The sequence below is a fragment of the Leptinotarsa decemlineata genome, unplaced genomic scaffold (genome assembly GCF_025532065.1).
Source record: "Leptinotarsa decemlineata unplaced genomic scaffold, Ldec_3_MD MMD2_P_RNA_scaffold_5, whole genome shotgun sequence".
Classification (NCBI taxonomy): Eukaryota; Metazoa; Arthropoda; class Insecta; order Coleoptera; family Chrysomelidae; genus Leptinotarsa; species Leptinotarsa decemlineata.
Genome location: NW_027412532.1, coordinates 24,296,916 through 24,311,829, shown reverse-complemented (window position 1 = coordinate 24,311,829; position 14,914 = coordinate 24,296,916). Strand labels below are relative to the sequence as shown.

The 14,914-nt window shown below is 34.1% G+C and overlaps 1 long non-coding RNA gene across 2 annotated transcripts in view; it reads right to left on the bottom strand.

Annotated features, from left to right (window-relative positions):
- LOC111509725 (uncharacterized) overlaps window positions 1-14,914 on the bottom strand; it is a 524,725-nt gene that overhangs the window by 176,680 nt on the left and 333,131 nt on the right. For both annotated transcript variants that reach the window (XR_012464121.1, XR_012464120.1), the window contains exon 5: window positions 10,223-10,276. This is a non-coding gene — a long non-coding RNA (uncharacterized lncRNA). The remainder of the gene's footprint in view (window positions 1-10,222; window positions 10,277-14,914) is intronic.

The following is a 14,914-nucleotide window of genomic DNA, read 5'->3' as shown; positions in this document are numbered from 1 at the left end:
CATATCTCAATTTTGTAGGTGTACAAACTCAATTTTTGAATATATGATTTTTTCAAGTTTCCACCCAATTTTCACCCACTGGAAAACTATAACGTGAAATTTTCTTGTCAAATAGGGTTTCAGTAATAACATCTCTGAATCTTGTAGGTGTACAAACTCAATTTTTGAATATATGATTTTTTCAAGTTCCCACCCCATTTTCACCCCCTCAGACTGCCTGGAAAACTATAACGTGAAGTTTTTCTCGTCGAATCGGGTGTCAGTAATAACATTTCTCAATCTTGTAGGTGTACAAACTCAATTTTTGAATATATGATTTTTTCAAGTTTCCACCACATTTTTATCCCCTCAAACGTCCTGGAAAACTATAACGTGAAATTTCTTCAGTCAAATAGATCATCAGGAATAACATATCTCAATTTTGTAGGTGTACAAACTCAATTTTTGAATATATGATTTTTTCAAGTTTCCACCCAACTTTCACCCACTGGAAAACTATAACGTTAAATTTTTCTCGTCGAATAGGGTTTCAGTAATAACATCTCTTAATCTTGTAGGTGTACAAACTCAATTTTCAAAATATGATTTTTTCAAGTTCCCACCCATTTTCACCCCCTCAGACTGCTTGGAAAACTATAACGTGAAGTTTTTTTCGTCAAATCGGGTGTCAGTAATAACATTTCTCAATCTTGTAGGTGTACAAACTCAATTTTTGAATATATGATTTTTTCAAGTTTCCACCACATTTTTATCCCCTCAAACGTCCTGGAAAACTATAACGTGAAATTTCTTCAGTCAAATAGATCATCAGGAATAACATATCTCAATTTTGTAGGTGTACAAAGTCGATTTTTCATGTTGAGACATTTTTCCAAATTTTCACTCTATTTTCACCCCCTCAGACGGCCTGGAAAGCTATGACGTGAAGTTTTTTGTGTCGAATAGATCATCAGGAATAACATATCTCAATTTTGTAGATGTACAAAGTCGTTACGATTTTGTTAAATATTTCCACCCTTCAGACAGTTTAATAAACTAGGACGGCTCTGTTTTTTTCTAATTCAGTCAATAAGCGTATCATATTGAAAAATGATAGGTGTGCAGAGTCGGTAAATGAAAAAATGAAAATGCGATATTTTTTTCTCAGTGTACTTTGTGGACGTGGATAACTTCACACCCGTAAAATAACATACGTAGACCGAATCTATGAAATGCAAAAAAATATTCGAAGAGGCTAGTACCCAGGTATTGAAAGCATTAACAAAAAATTAATTAATATTTCAATAAATAACCCACCTCTCTGCAACACTACCCATGAACATCAACGATCATGAAAAGTAAATGGGTATTACGAGTTCAAAAGAACGATTCATGAAACAGAAAAATATTAATCAAGAGTTTCCTTTATTTCCTGTTTGTTATGTTTGTATTCAAATGTTTTAGTGAGTGCAATTAAAATGGCAATCATTTGTTTTTTCTCAAAAATCTTTATCAAATTATTTCTCTTGTCATCATGATTGCGAGAAGAAATAAGACTTATTGTCCATATCTGACTTTATTTGTTCAAAATACAACTTTTATTGTTGATTTCTGGAATACGCAACTTTTCTTAGAAACCTCATTTCAGTTTGAAATTATGAAAGGTAAATTCATTGTGTGGACTGAATATCAAAGTACAAGTTTTTTTTATGGAAGTTGTACGACATAGCGTGCATTAAATCACTGCAAAAATACAGGTCTGTATTTGGAATTTCAAAGTTGAGGATATCCTTAATATAACGTCTGATAGTGTTATGAATATCCCTGCGGAGGAAATCTCATAAGTTCAATTTTTTCTCTATATCTCCAGAAGCAAAAACAGCTAAAATCAATTTTTCAGTATTATTCACTAGTACCCGAAAGTAGGTAGTCAATTTTATCATACCGTTTACGAGAAACCCATATACATTTGAATTCAACATTTAACATGCGGCAAAAACTCAAGGGACTATTCCTTGGACTATTTTAAGGGTATTTTATCCTTTGATGATTTTTGAAGATACGGAGCAAATTTCGACAATAACAAGAATTCGGATACAATTATACAATCTTCTCCTCTTCTACTTCCGAACTCTTTCAAAAACACCAGGATTGCGTTACACCCAGCAAATGGAATGTCTGCAGCCGTTTGTAGTAATCGGAATGTTGTTGATAGGTACCAACGGAATTGTTAGATTTTTTATTACTTGGTGGGTCCAGTGGGTACTTTTATTTCGGCTACGGTAATAATTTTAAAATGACCAAAATTGTTATTGTCGAAATTCTTTTTCGCCCCGTATCTTCGAAATAAAAGCGCCCTATCAAAAGTCATAAAAGGACAAAATATCCTTGAAATAGTCCAAGTAATTGTCACTTAGTTTTTTGTCGCATGTTTATTAAACACCCTGTATAGGCTGAATAACTCTAGAAATAACCGTGTGCATGATAAGGATTCAACAATACTAATTCAGGCAAAATGCCCTTCATCTGAATTAAAAACAGATGGATTAATCACAAGAATCAATATGCAAGTTCCATTTTCACTAAATCACTTCTTTTGAATTTTAAATGTAGCTTTCATAATTAGTTTTGGAATGTTATATTTAGTCGAATGTACTAATTGAAAAAAATATAATTATTCATTTACTGAATGGTACTATTTTGTTTTAAAAGTCAAATCAACCATATAACGAATATAAATAATCAGTTCTTTAGTGTTTGAAATGTTATGTTGTGCGTTCAAATAAAAATCGAGAAATCGTGAATTATAATTCGAAATGAGACATTTTTTGCCAATTAGTCTGATTGGTTTTTTTGGTGGAAGACCAATCAAATAATGAAAAATATTATTGAAATCAGGATTTTGTTACGATATCAGTAAAAATGCATATTTATAGAGCATTTAATAACCACACCAAGGGATACTAAACGTTGTTTAATGTTTTCACAAACATCAAATCTGCAATATTAGTTGACGAAACTTGATTCAGCATGTCTCATACTTCCTTCGATAGAATTAAAACAAAATGAAAACTTTTATTACCATATCAAGAATTTGTTGCTAATTCGATACAGAATTATTTATTTTCCGATGTATGAATGAAAAAATTCTGTTGGGGAAAGAGAATCGACACTAAGTGTGAAACATCTGTATACTGAAAACCCACTCACACGGACAGTATCTGAACCAGGAATCTAGCCACAATCAATCGATTAAGAGAGGAATCATCAATACTCTAGTAGACCGTGCTTTCAGGCTCTGTAATACAAGGAAAGGTCTAGAAAAGGAATTAGGCTTCATCAAAAATGACCTTCAACGTAATGGTTACTCCAAAGTGATGGTGGAACAGACAGTCAGTACACAACTATTACTTGTACTTCTCTATATCAGAGAATTATCGGAAAGGATAAAACGAGCTGTGTCCAAGTATAACATCAGAATCTGCTTCAGATCTGGGAACAGTATCCGTAGCAGCCTGCACGGACTGCGATTCCAAGAACTGCATTTACCGGATACCCCGCGAGTGCAGAGAATCATACATCGGTGAAACGAAGAGGCCAATGAAAGTTTGCCTTGCCGAGCACAAGAAATACACACAGCGAGGGAAAATCAGCAAATCAGGAATAGTAGAGCATACTTGGACTCATCAACATAACATCAAGTGGACTCACGCTGAAATCATCCACAAAGAGGAACACTTGTTTAGGAGAAAATTCAAAGAAAACGTATATATGTTGTCCAACAATGCATTTAGCCAAGCTAGCGTAGAGATACGCAACATATGGAAACCTCTAATCAAGCGGAACACGACCAACTCCCGCCAAACGGTCAGCTCTCGCTAAAACCGATTGAGCGGAGAGAGGGAACAGGAGATAGGTGAAAGCACTCGAATGACCTATAAATAGTCAGATCTCGGAGGAATAAGTCCAGTTATCTCCCGAAGACGATTGTAGATACTAACAATCGAAACGTCGTGAAGTAACTTGGTTTGGAATATTTTAATTTTCATTTCTTATCAATAGTTTTTTAATTTTCATCTCGTGTTAATAAAAAGTTCAATTTTTTTTATTTTTTTTGGTTGTTGCTTGTATTTTATTTAATTGTGATTTCAGTTTTTTTGCTTGATATAATTGTTTTTTCAGCTAATCTCTTTTTGATTTTTACAGATTCTTTTAGGGATTTCAAATCAATTTATATCATATTATACAATGCAAGTCCGAACTAATGAAATACAATAAAAAATGTTGCCTAAGGCATACCGATGAATCAGTAGTAGCGGAACGTGAATTCAGAGAAGGTACCTATTCACATTATCGCCTTCAAATATTCCCATATGCTGGAGAGAACCAAGCTACCCAAGACTATATAGGAAAAATTGAAAATAGTCAAAAAAAATATGAACCGAAAAGAAGAGGACATTACTGTTGATAAAGTTTGGCTTCCTACGATGAACTGCACACGTGAAATGTCATTTACTTCAATCAATAAAGACGCAGTTAGCCACCACCAATCGAATGAAACCCGAGACTCGAACCATGAAAACAGTATCTCCGGAGCTTGAGCACTTCACCTTTCATAATATACAGTTTCCTATTTTGTCCAATTGGTGCACAAATTGGATCGGTGCTTCGAATGATTTATTCAAACTGATTAGGGTTTTGATTTCAAAGTATGATGAAAATAGTGTCAGATTTAATAAAAATCACTTGTTGGTATCTAAAAGCTACCAGCTTTTTAAGGAATCAAAATGAAACATTCAGCGTTAACTTCTGAGTACGCTTACATTTTTTCAATATTTCCGATCTGTTTCTTTCTATCGAGTTGAAACTTCTAAATTGGAATTTGAATACGCGATGGAATAAAACACCCTACATCACCGACTGCGAGAACTTTGAAAACGACAGTATGAAACATACATTGTATTGCATTATTCATGAAACCTCGCATATTGAAACGTTTGATAGCTAGCAAGTTCTTTCATCCCATCACAAATGCTTTGTCTTGGTATTATATTTGATGTGGAATACTTCCGCTGACACTCGATTATGAAATGCTGGATGTGAAAGGGAACGGATCCAGTAATAATTTCAACGTTGTTCGAATTAACGCACGGAGTAATGGAAACCCTTTTGTCATCAGTGAAATGATGAACGGTTACGGATGTGAAAATGATTTAGGCTGAAACCATAAATTCCATGAGTGACTCGTTTCGATCTGGATAATTCATCACAACTATAACACATTAAAATGTTTTGTGTCTGATTATTTCAGATAAGTTGGAATTATTGAACAAAATATTTATTAGGCATTAGAAAAGAAAGGTTTTTGGCTTTTTACTTTTCCATTTTCATTCAGAAAATGTAGGAAGCTACCGAGGAAAAAAAAAACATATAGGTTTAAGATAGAGAATTTACAAATTCAATTCATTCGTAACATTACGACTTTCTATCACGGAAGATTCAAATAAATCTACTCATGTCACATTGACAGTATGTAAAGGTAATCATAAGCTCATCTGATTTGATCTCAGCCATAAGAATCCTATTCAATTTGTGAGTGGTATAATTTCACGAGAGACTAGTTTTTGACTTTCTACTTATATTCATCTCCATACAGTATTTGTGGGGAACTTCCGGAAAAAGCACTCACAATCAAAAACAAACTATTTACAAAGATTTTTAGATCACGCATGGAAGTTACTTTCAGATAGTGGAAGAAAAATCCCTTCCGAAACAACTACCTATCCTATAAATATTCTCTTCAAAAATAAATCCCTCTCAATTTATTGAGTACTGTCATAAGTTTCAGGTGATATTTCATGAAGAAAAGTTTTGATGAACATATGTTCAATACTGTCCAGCTTCGAACTGGAGGAGCATTGATATTTCATCTATTTATTTTACTAATGTGCAACAGATTGCATGGAAAAGTGTTGGTCTGCTACGAAATGAATTTCAATTTCAATATATTTTCAATACATGGATACGTCTGGTGACATGTTTGAGGTGTGGGTGTTATCAATACGTTATAAGTATTATATATTAAAGTAATCGACACCTCCGCACAATCCATTCTATTTCAAATTTGAATTTTGATTTCAATTCAAATTTCCCATTAACTTTTCCTAGAGTGTCACTAGAGGCGGCGTGGAGCGGGGCGGTGCGGAGAAGTATTACGCGTGGGCACGCTTCGCCACCGTTCCACCGTCGCGTCGCGACGCCTCGCCATCGCTCGTCCGTCCCCATTTCAGTGCCCATAGCCTAACACTGTATCACTACATATCAGTTTCATACACGGCCAGTTTGGATGTGACCGCAAGACTGACCAGGTTGATACATTTTTTTCTTATTGAAAAACTCAAGGTAAGTGTTTTTTGAAAACATCGTGCATCTATTTTCAATGGACAAATCCATACTGATGCACTGTGGGTTCACAGAAGTATGAAAAACTTCATTAATTAACAAAACTAAACTTATCTTCAGAAATACTGCTAATAATGACCATGTCAATAAATTATATCTTGAATTGAAGAGTTTACAAATTTTTGACACAATTTATTTATATTTACTGATTTCAGAATGAAGTTTATGGCCGTTACGCTCTCATGCCGGCAATATGAATTTCATCAAAGGTAAGCCTAACCGATCTTCGACACGGGGTGTCAATAACAGGAAAATTGACTGGTAATAATAGGATAATGGTAATATGTAGAGCAAAAATGTACTGGAATGAAATGAAAAGCAGTGAAGTTTGTCTGTAGTGTGTTTTCCTGGTTCACCTACAACCTCAGTTCCGATAAAGAACATATTTAAGTTAACTGATTTTGAAATTGTCTGAAAGACATTTCTCTGGAAGGGAAACCTTAGGAAACAACAAAAATGATAATAGACCCAGCGATATTATTTTCAAAAAGATACTGAAATAGGTCCAAGAATAAGCCGATATTCGACGTGGAGCAGGGAAAATGTCACAAAAGAGAAAATAACTGTGCCCCAGAAAACAGAAATCGGGCGAGAGAATTTATTGGAATACATTAAAACAAAGGTTGAAGATAATAAAAAAACCAATTCAAAACATGTTTGAGGAATAATATAAAACTGGAACGGAGACATAGGGATGAATGTTCGAGAATATGATGAAAACGTTATAAATAAAGACAATGATACACCACCGGGACATTTTACCACCCCACAAATATAGAAAAAAAGAGTTACAAAAAATTCTTCTTATGAAGAGATAAAAAAGTCAGATAATGAACCAAGCATATCATCCAGTCAAATAATAGATAATGTTTCCACAACATTCAAAAAAGCCTCAGAAACCAATCAGCGGAAAATAAAAAAATATACCTTTCATTATTACTTCTCATGCTTGGAGAAATCAAAAAGAAATAGGAAAGAAGTAAGCTGAAACAAAAGGAGAAAATGTTAATGCGTGGCGATTATGATAAAATAATTGATGAAGAAGTTTCCAGTGACGGAAGTGAGAAAATAAATATTTCGCAATGAAATCTCTACCAGAGCACCTACACCGAAGGTTGTGATAAATGCGTGCCGGAAAACAACTACTTTACCGGCTAATACCACGCTGGACATTGAATTATGTCCGACAGACAATGGGGAATGTTCCTCCTGACGAAAATCAAGTAGTTTTCATAAAAGAGCTCTAAAACAACGCATTTTAAACTTATCATTTCAACCTTTTTCTTTAAAAAAATATTCAAATATTTGAAAAAGAGGAATGAAATAATGCATTGAAAATTTAAAGAGATTCGTTTCTATTTCACCATTTGGCAACATCGGTTATAGCTGATGAAGGACAATGAATATGTTACCTGTATGAGACAAACAAAGATGACATATTTCAGAGGCGTTCTGTTCTATTTACTTATGTTCCGAGTTCCGAGAAATTCTGTGATATATGACATTTTGTGCATATCCTCTATCTTCCTCTATATAAATAAATAACAAAACAACTGTTGTTTATGTGGACTGTGGGGGTGGTATTGAACTATAATTTATAGTTTGCCTCAATTGTTGATTTATAAAGATAATTTTCCTTTTTTAAAGTGAAATATCTAGGTACGTCTAAATTATTTCAACTTGATATAGGCGCTGTTGCCAATATGTGAATTAGAAACAAATCAAAAATTAAAACCCAACATTTGAAACATCAATTTTAATACTTTTCGAAGTGAATTTGGAAAACTCATGAATCAAACTCAACTTTATTTTGTTCAAACTTGCATTTGCTGTAATAACCCAAATTGAGGAACATTTCCCATTATGCAAGATACCTCACAGATGTTGATCTTGCAGATATTTCTCGTTCATCCAGTAGCAGGACCATTTTGGAATCAGTCGAGTAGGTTTCCTACAGACCGGTTTCGAGTGCAGGAAAGATACGACTCAAAGAGCAGTGTACTTGTGCCTAGAATAATTCAACGTGGCTCTACTGCATGTATGAAACCTTCATCTGAGAGAAAGATTGTTAACTAGTAACAACTCTCGTGAATAAAGCCTCAAGCGGAGGAAACAGAGAAGTGAGAAGAGAAATAGTGAGGACCAAGCAACCTACGGAGAATAAGACTTGTAGCAGAAGACAAAAAATATAATATTTTATTCAATACGAGGTAATTTCATAAAGTCGAGATAATGGAATGAATGAGAAATCTGAATTGATCTTTTATTGTGAGTACCTATGTTCATACTTTTAGTGCAATTGAAAAATGAAAATGATTCATGAATTGAACGAAGATTATTTCGACAGAAGAGCTGAATTTTGTGAGATTTTTTCGGAACTCGTCGACTGTATTCTAGGTTTGAAGTACACCAGATGTTTCTGGAATCAACCGTCAAAATTTCCGATACTGAAACGATGTGATGCATGCGAAATTCGCATCCAATATCTCCAAAAATTCAAATGTTTGGGTAAGAATTTTGGCTAACTGTTTTATAATACCATTTTTTTGGAAACAAATCTGAATGGAGTAGAATATTTTAACTTTCCAAATAACCAAGTAATGCCAAACATTTAGCAAGCCAACCAGTTAGATCCTCCACGGAGAAATAGGGTAGTTTTTCAACAAAATTACATTCTTCATTGTATAGTACCAGTGCGATAGTTGATATATATAATAACTTCAAGGTTGGTGGTTTGAGAGATTCTACAGTATGTCCATCCATATCCCCCGATTAGACTCCATTGAAGTTTTCTCTATGAGAATGGTTTACATCAAAAATCTTTCACAACTAAACCGTAATGCAGTTAAGCCTCTCGTCCACTGGAAGCGGAAAGCTGCGATAAGTTGCGAAAACAATTCGTCAGAATTCGCACGACATCGCACGAACTATCCAAACACACGGATCGGTAGAGGACCGCGTCCACTTGACCCATATCGTTCGTCAGTTTACGTCCGACTAAGTGTCAATTGCGAATCGATCCCGTTCTGCTGGGATTTGTTTGCGATCTAGTGCGAAAATAGTTACAATAATGTATTGAAATGTGTTTTTTCTTATTCGAAAATAAGAAAAGTGGTGGTCATCGTCAATTTGAAGATCATGCTACGAATTAGAAAAGTCACCAAACTCCTTTATTTGGGATTCACCCACATTTCCCGCCTTTGTCGATACCGCCTGTGCCTGATACGACGATGAAACAAAAGTGATAATTCCAAAGCGAACGATTTTTGATCAGAATAATTAAAAAACCCGTTCCAAAGAACCATCTCAACTACTACGAATCCGGACGAAAACTGGGCAATGGAAGATGTGCATCGCACGATTTCGTACGAACGGCGTTCGCACGAATTTGTTGCTTCGCAGTTCGCAGCCTTTCACTTCCAGTGAAGAGAGGCCTCAGACTGCAGAATATTGCGAATCAATCCTCTTCAGAAAAAAAAATCACATGAGAGGAGCGCCGTGTTCAGGGTTGTTTCTGTTCTACTTGTCGAGAGTTCTACTGATCACTGAGTTTACTTTCATTAATGATTACTGAATTATTGTAGAAAGTTTAAATTATCATGTATGTGAAAGATATGTATTTATTTCAACTCTTTCCGTATCGATGTACTGTTTTTCTGATGAAAAACGGCCGCTAAGCATATAAATGACCTGGCAACACTAGTCTCGTGTATATTCTGATTTGATACGAAGTTCACAGAGCCAGTTAGTAAATAGAAAAAAAATAAAAATATGCACTTACCGTCGCATGAAGATGAAAATTCCCAACTGCAGCAGTTTAAACATGAAAGCTTCGCTGAAATAAAAAATTGAAAATCATAAATATAGTATTATAATACTGAAGTGAGATACACATTGTTGAGAAACCAGTGAACTTTTCGGGAATATAATTTAATAAACTGAAAAACACGCTTTCAAAAAACATCGAACTAAAAAGTTACAAATATTTTTTTAAATACTAGTATTATACTAGTATTATTGTGAAAAAAGTATGGGCGCTTTGTGCCATATTTTTTGTATATCAAGCGCCCGTCGCTTTTTTCACAATAATACTAGTATTTTTCGTTTTCGTTATTGTTTTAAGCTTATTTAAAACAAAATATTTTCAACTTTTTGGATCGATGTTCTTCAAAAGCATGATTTTTAGTTTTTTGAAATATTTTTCATCTTTCAGTTTCGTATACTATAAAAGCGTGTTTTTTAGTCTCTTAAAACTATATTTATTTCATCCAAACTTTGGGATAAATCAGCCGTATATTGTTTACAAAAATGACCATTGATATTTTCCGATTCCGGAGAGGGAGCCTGAAAATTAGTTACCAAGCCCAAAGCAGCAAGCGCGCAAAGGAGGGTTACAAATAAGGCAACAGGCGCGCGTGTTGATAAAAGAAAATACTTTTCTCTAGTGAAGAAATACATGTGAAGTGAGTTCCAATTATATCAAGGAGGTTACGTACAGCGCCATCTGTACGCGAACAGATCAAGCAAGAATGTCGATAATTCTGTCAAATACAGATCCCGAGCTTGAGAGTTACAAGAAACATACAGGTGAAGCTGATAAAAACGTGTTAAAAAAATGTTTCTTTATATTAATTTAAGATTGTCTCGCAGACAATGTAAAATGAAAGGTGAAAAAATGTTATAAATGCTTGAACAGAAAAGTTGAAAAAATGTGATAATTTTCCTTGACACATCGACTGTTTCATGCCAAAACAGAGTGTGTTGAAAATTGATGGGGGTCTTGACAAGAACCATATGAGAACGCGTTTAATACTCTATTTCTATGGTGGTTAGAAAATTACTTTTTGTGACGGAATTGAATTGAATTGAATTGAATGAAAGACAGAATACAGAAAAATGTGAGACATTTTGGTAGAGTACTTCATGACGAATATGAAAATGAATATGAAGAGGGCCAGTTTGAAAAAGAAACGGGAACTGTTGAAGATACAAGGTCCGATAAATTAGGAAAAAGTTGCCCATTTCAGAGCTCATTCAAAATACGTTTTCAATTCAGCAAATTCCAATTGTATATGAAACGTTAATGAAGTTGTTGCCAAAAAGCATACCGGTTGATTTTTTTCTGGTTCATATAAAAACATGAAATTGGTGAGACCTTAAAAAAAAATTGGCGAATTTTGTTTTTCTTTGAATATTTGTGAAACTAATATGAATTTCTTTAATTTCAAAACGCCATATGAGTATAACATGGTTCAAAAATAATTTCTGTCATTTCTGAAAAATTAACATAAGATAGAGTGAATTTTCACAGCGGAATATAACTGTGTGAAAGGTCGTATATTATGTTTATGTGTCTGAAGTTTCGTACAACTGCGGCATATAAAGAAGGTGATGCAATGTACGAAATGTTTCAGTTACCCTAGTTGTCTAATAAACGTTTCATTTCCAATAATAACAACGAAATAAAGAAGAACGGATAGTGACATTTTCAAATATTATTTGAAAAGTGTCCATTGACCAATCTCAGGTTGTTCCTCAACTGAGGAACGATGTTGAGGTTTTTCCTTTTGCGTGTATGTTCCCGAGTTTTGAAATGAAAACGCAAACGATGCAAAAACAGAATGAAGGCAGAAAAAACAAAATGTTTGTTAACAAAATTGTATTGTTCATGGCAATATGGACAAAAACGTTCACAATATCAGAAAACCATTAGTTGGATTCTTTAGGGTTATGGAATTATCGTCATTGAATCTCCAAACGAGTCGTTAATTCAACTATTCAAATGTCAGTGAAACCATTTCAGGTTCCTTGAATACAATTTATTTAATATCATGAAATTATTGATGAATCAATATCCCAAAGTGATGATAACTCAATTCTTTGGATATTTGACAATTTGTGTCTGGCACGAATAGTTTATTTCAATTTTTGTTGAATTATGGATGAAAACACTGAAATGTCTCATGCGTTCGATAATACGAGTGTATAATTGCCATAATCCCTGGAATTCTAATGCGAGTTTCGAATTCACCGTATTTTTGATAAAAAATTATCAATGAACTGATATTGGATATTGGTTGGATGGAAGAGCAAGGTCTGCTCATGTTGCGATTTCTCCGTAGCATGGTCAGAAATTGAATCCTGCCATTTGATAGGAGGTTATATTTTTGTTTATATATATATATTTTTTCTTTGTATTTTGTTCCTATCAATAAAATCAGTTATTATTATTATAAAATTTCAGATAGTTTCAGCACTGTTCATTGACAGTGAAAAAAAATTCAAACATCTATGCCAAGGAATATGTGAATATTCAATGAGAATATGACTTGCTATTGATGTCACTCTATTACCGAAACCGATGTAATACTATTACAAGAATTTGGTAGCATATATTCAACATTTTTATATTATAATAAACCTCTTTGGTTTTTGAGCCTTCACAAATATAAACGGTGAAGAACATCGTGATAAAGGAACAATTAGATTCTTTAGGATACAAATCTGTACAGGAAATATCTGGAAGAGCTACATTCGATTGTGAATATTGAATAACACAGATATTACTTTTTTTTCAAATTGTAAATTGTACAGCACACATCTGACACGGAATTGAAGTCATGAGAAGAACTATATTGGAGTCACTCATAACATACATTTTTATCTGTACAAATGCAATCTATTCTACCACGAAAGTTTCAAACTCATGAAGGATTTCTGTTATTTATACTACTACGTAACGATTGGAAGGTAGTGGAAGGTTTCTCGGCAAAAGTGCTTTTGTAGTCCAAATATACGAAAGTGATTTTCTAGTTCAGATGAGCAAGTGTTTTATAATCCAGATGAAAACTCAGTATTGAATTTTGTTATGAATCTGCGAGGAAGCTATGGGCAATTCTGTATAAGAATAGTTTTCAAGTCGATGTTAATGAAATCTCTACTAGTATATTCAAAACTGGATCGCCTAAAATATAAAAATAATACTCTGAACCAAACGAAAGAAAAAACTTCTTGGGGTTAATTCAAAATAGATTATTACGAAATTTTGCACTTCACTTTTAAATCTTGATGCATTAATACAGACAGGAAACGAAAAGGCTCCGAACGTTCATAACCAATGTTTGAATATACTCATCTTTTCTCATCTTCAAGAATGTGTTCTTCCCACACCAGAACAATGACTTTCGATGAGGGTTTCGTTAACAGAATCAGCATCATCAGGGTATGATAAAACTTTCATCATATCCTCATGAGGCAAAGTTGATCAGCAAATCGTACGTCGAGAGAGTTCTGAAGCTCTGGTGTAGAAAAAGTATTTTCATCAAAACTCTTCTGAATAATACTGCAAATGAAGAAGGGACTTTTCCAAACCTCACAGTTATGAACAACATCTGCAACAGTATTTCGAATGGATATTGCAAGAAATTTGGTTCGTGAACTTTTGAGATTATGAAGATGCTTCAATGAGAAGTAGCGGAAAGTTAACATGGTAACGTAATATTTCATCCTTCGAATTAATGTGCACCAATTGTTGAAGATGGTTTGTTCAACGAACAGATGGAAATTGCAGAGTTCAAGATAGAATGCCTTCATTTGACTAACATCAGCAGTCCAACTTGTGATCACATTTTCATTCCACATAGGCCCATCTAGGACTTCCGATGTTAATTTTAGTATAAAAAATGTAATGCACCAGCTCGGAAAAAATGACAATTTTCGGACGATATTCGTCAGCCAGAAGCTGAAAACTCCACGAAAAATATCGTCTTGTTCTGGTGGTCGAGAAGAAATACATCAGGCTTATCAGCTTGTATGAGCCTAAGGGTGGGAAACGAATCATTCTAATAAATTCGGCACTTCTCGTTCCCCACAACAGATTCAATATCCCCAGGAGCGTAGGGACCAGTGTCAATACCGTAAGAGTGCCGTAGATGGTAATATAGCACTCTAAGGGCCGCTTTATGTCGATGGATATAGGCCGAGACCGCATATATTATTATAATTATCAATATTATTTGAAATTTCAAATTCATATATATTGCCATGTTTCGTTCTATTGACATTCGTACTGTATTGAAAGCTTTCAAATTCAAAATTTTTGCTTTTACCCTTTTAAACCGAAAACGAAAGGGGCTGATATCATTCACTAGTACTTCACATTTGCCAATATCAGAAGAATCAAGCAAAGAAACTGAAATTATAGACGCCCTGTATATCAATATGAATAGAATGAAATGTATTCAGGACTAATTCAATTACTCATGGTTCGGCTGGCCATCGATTGTAGTCGTTCAACATCAACCCAGATATATCTGTAAAATGAAATCATTATAACATGTTGACCCTTTTGTCAATCGACGGAGATGATTATATTCGTATCGATTGCTTCCAATTAATCACTCTTCCGTTTTCGAACTCTGACACAAGCAGTAATACAAAGAGTTTTCAGCGTTTTCATCGTATCGTTACGCTA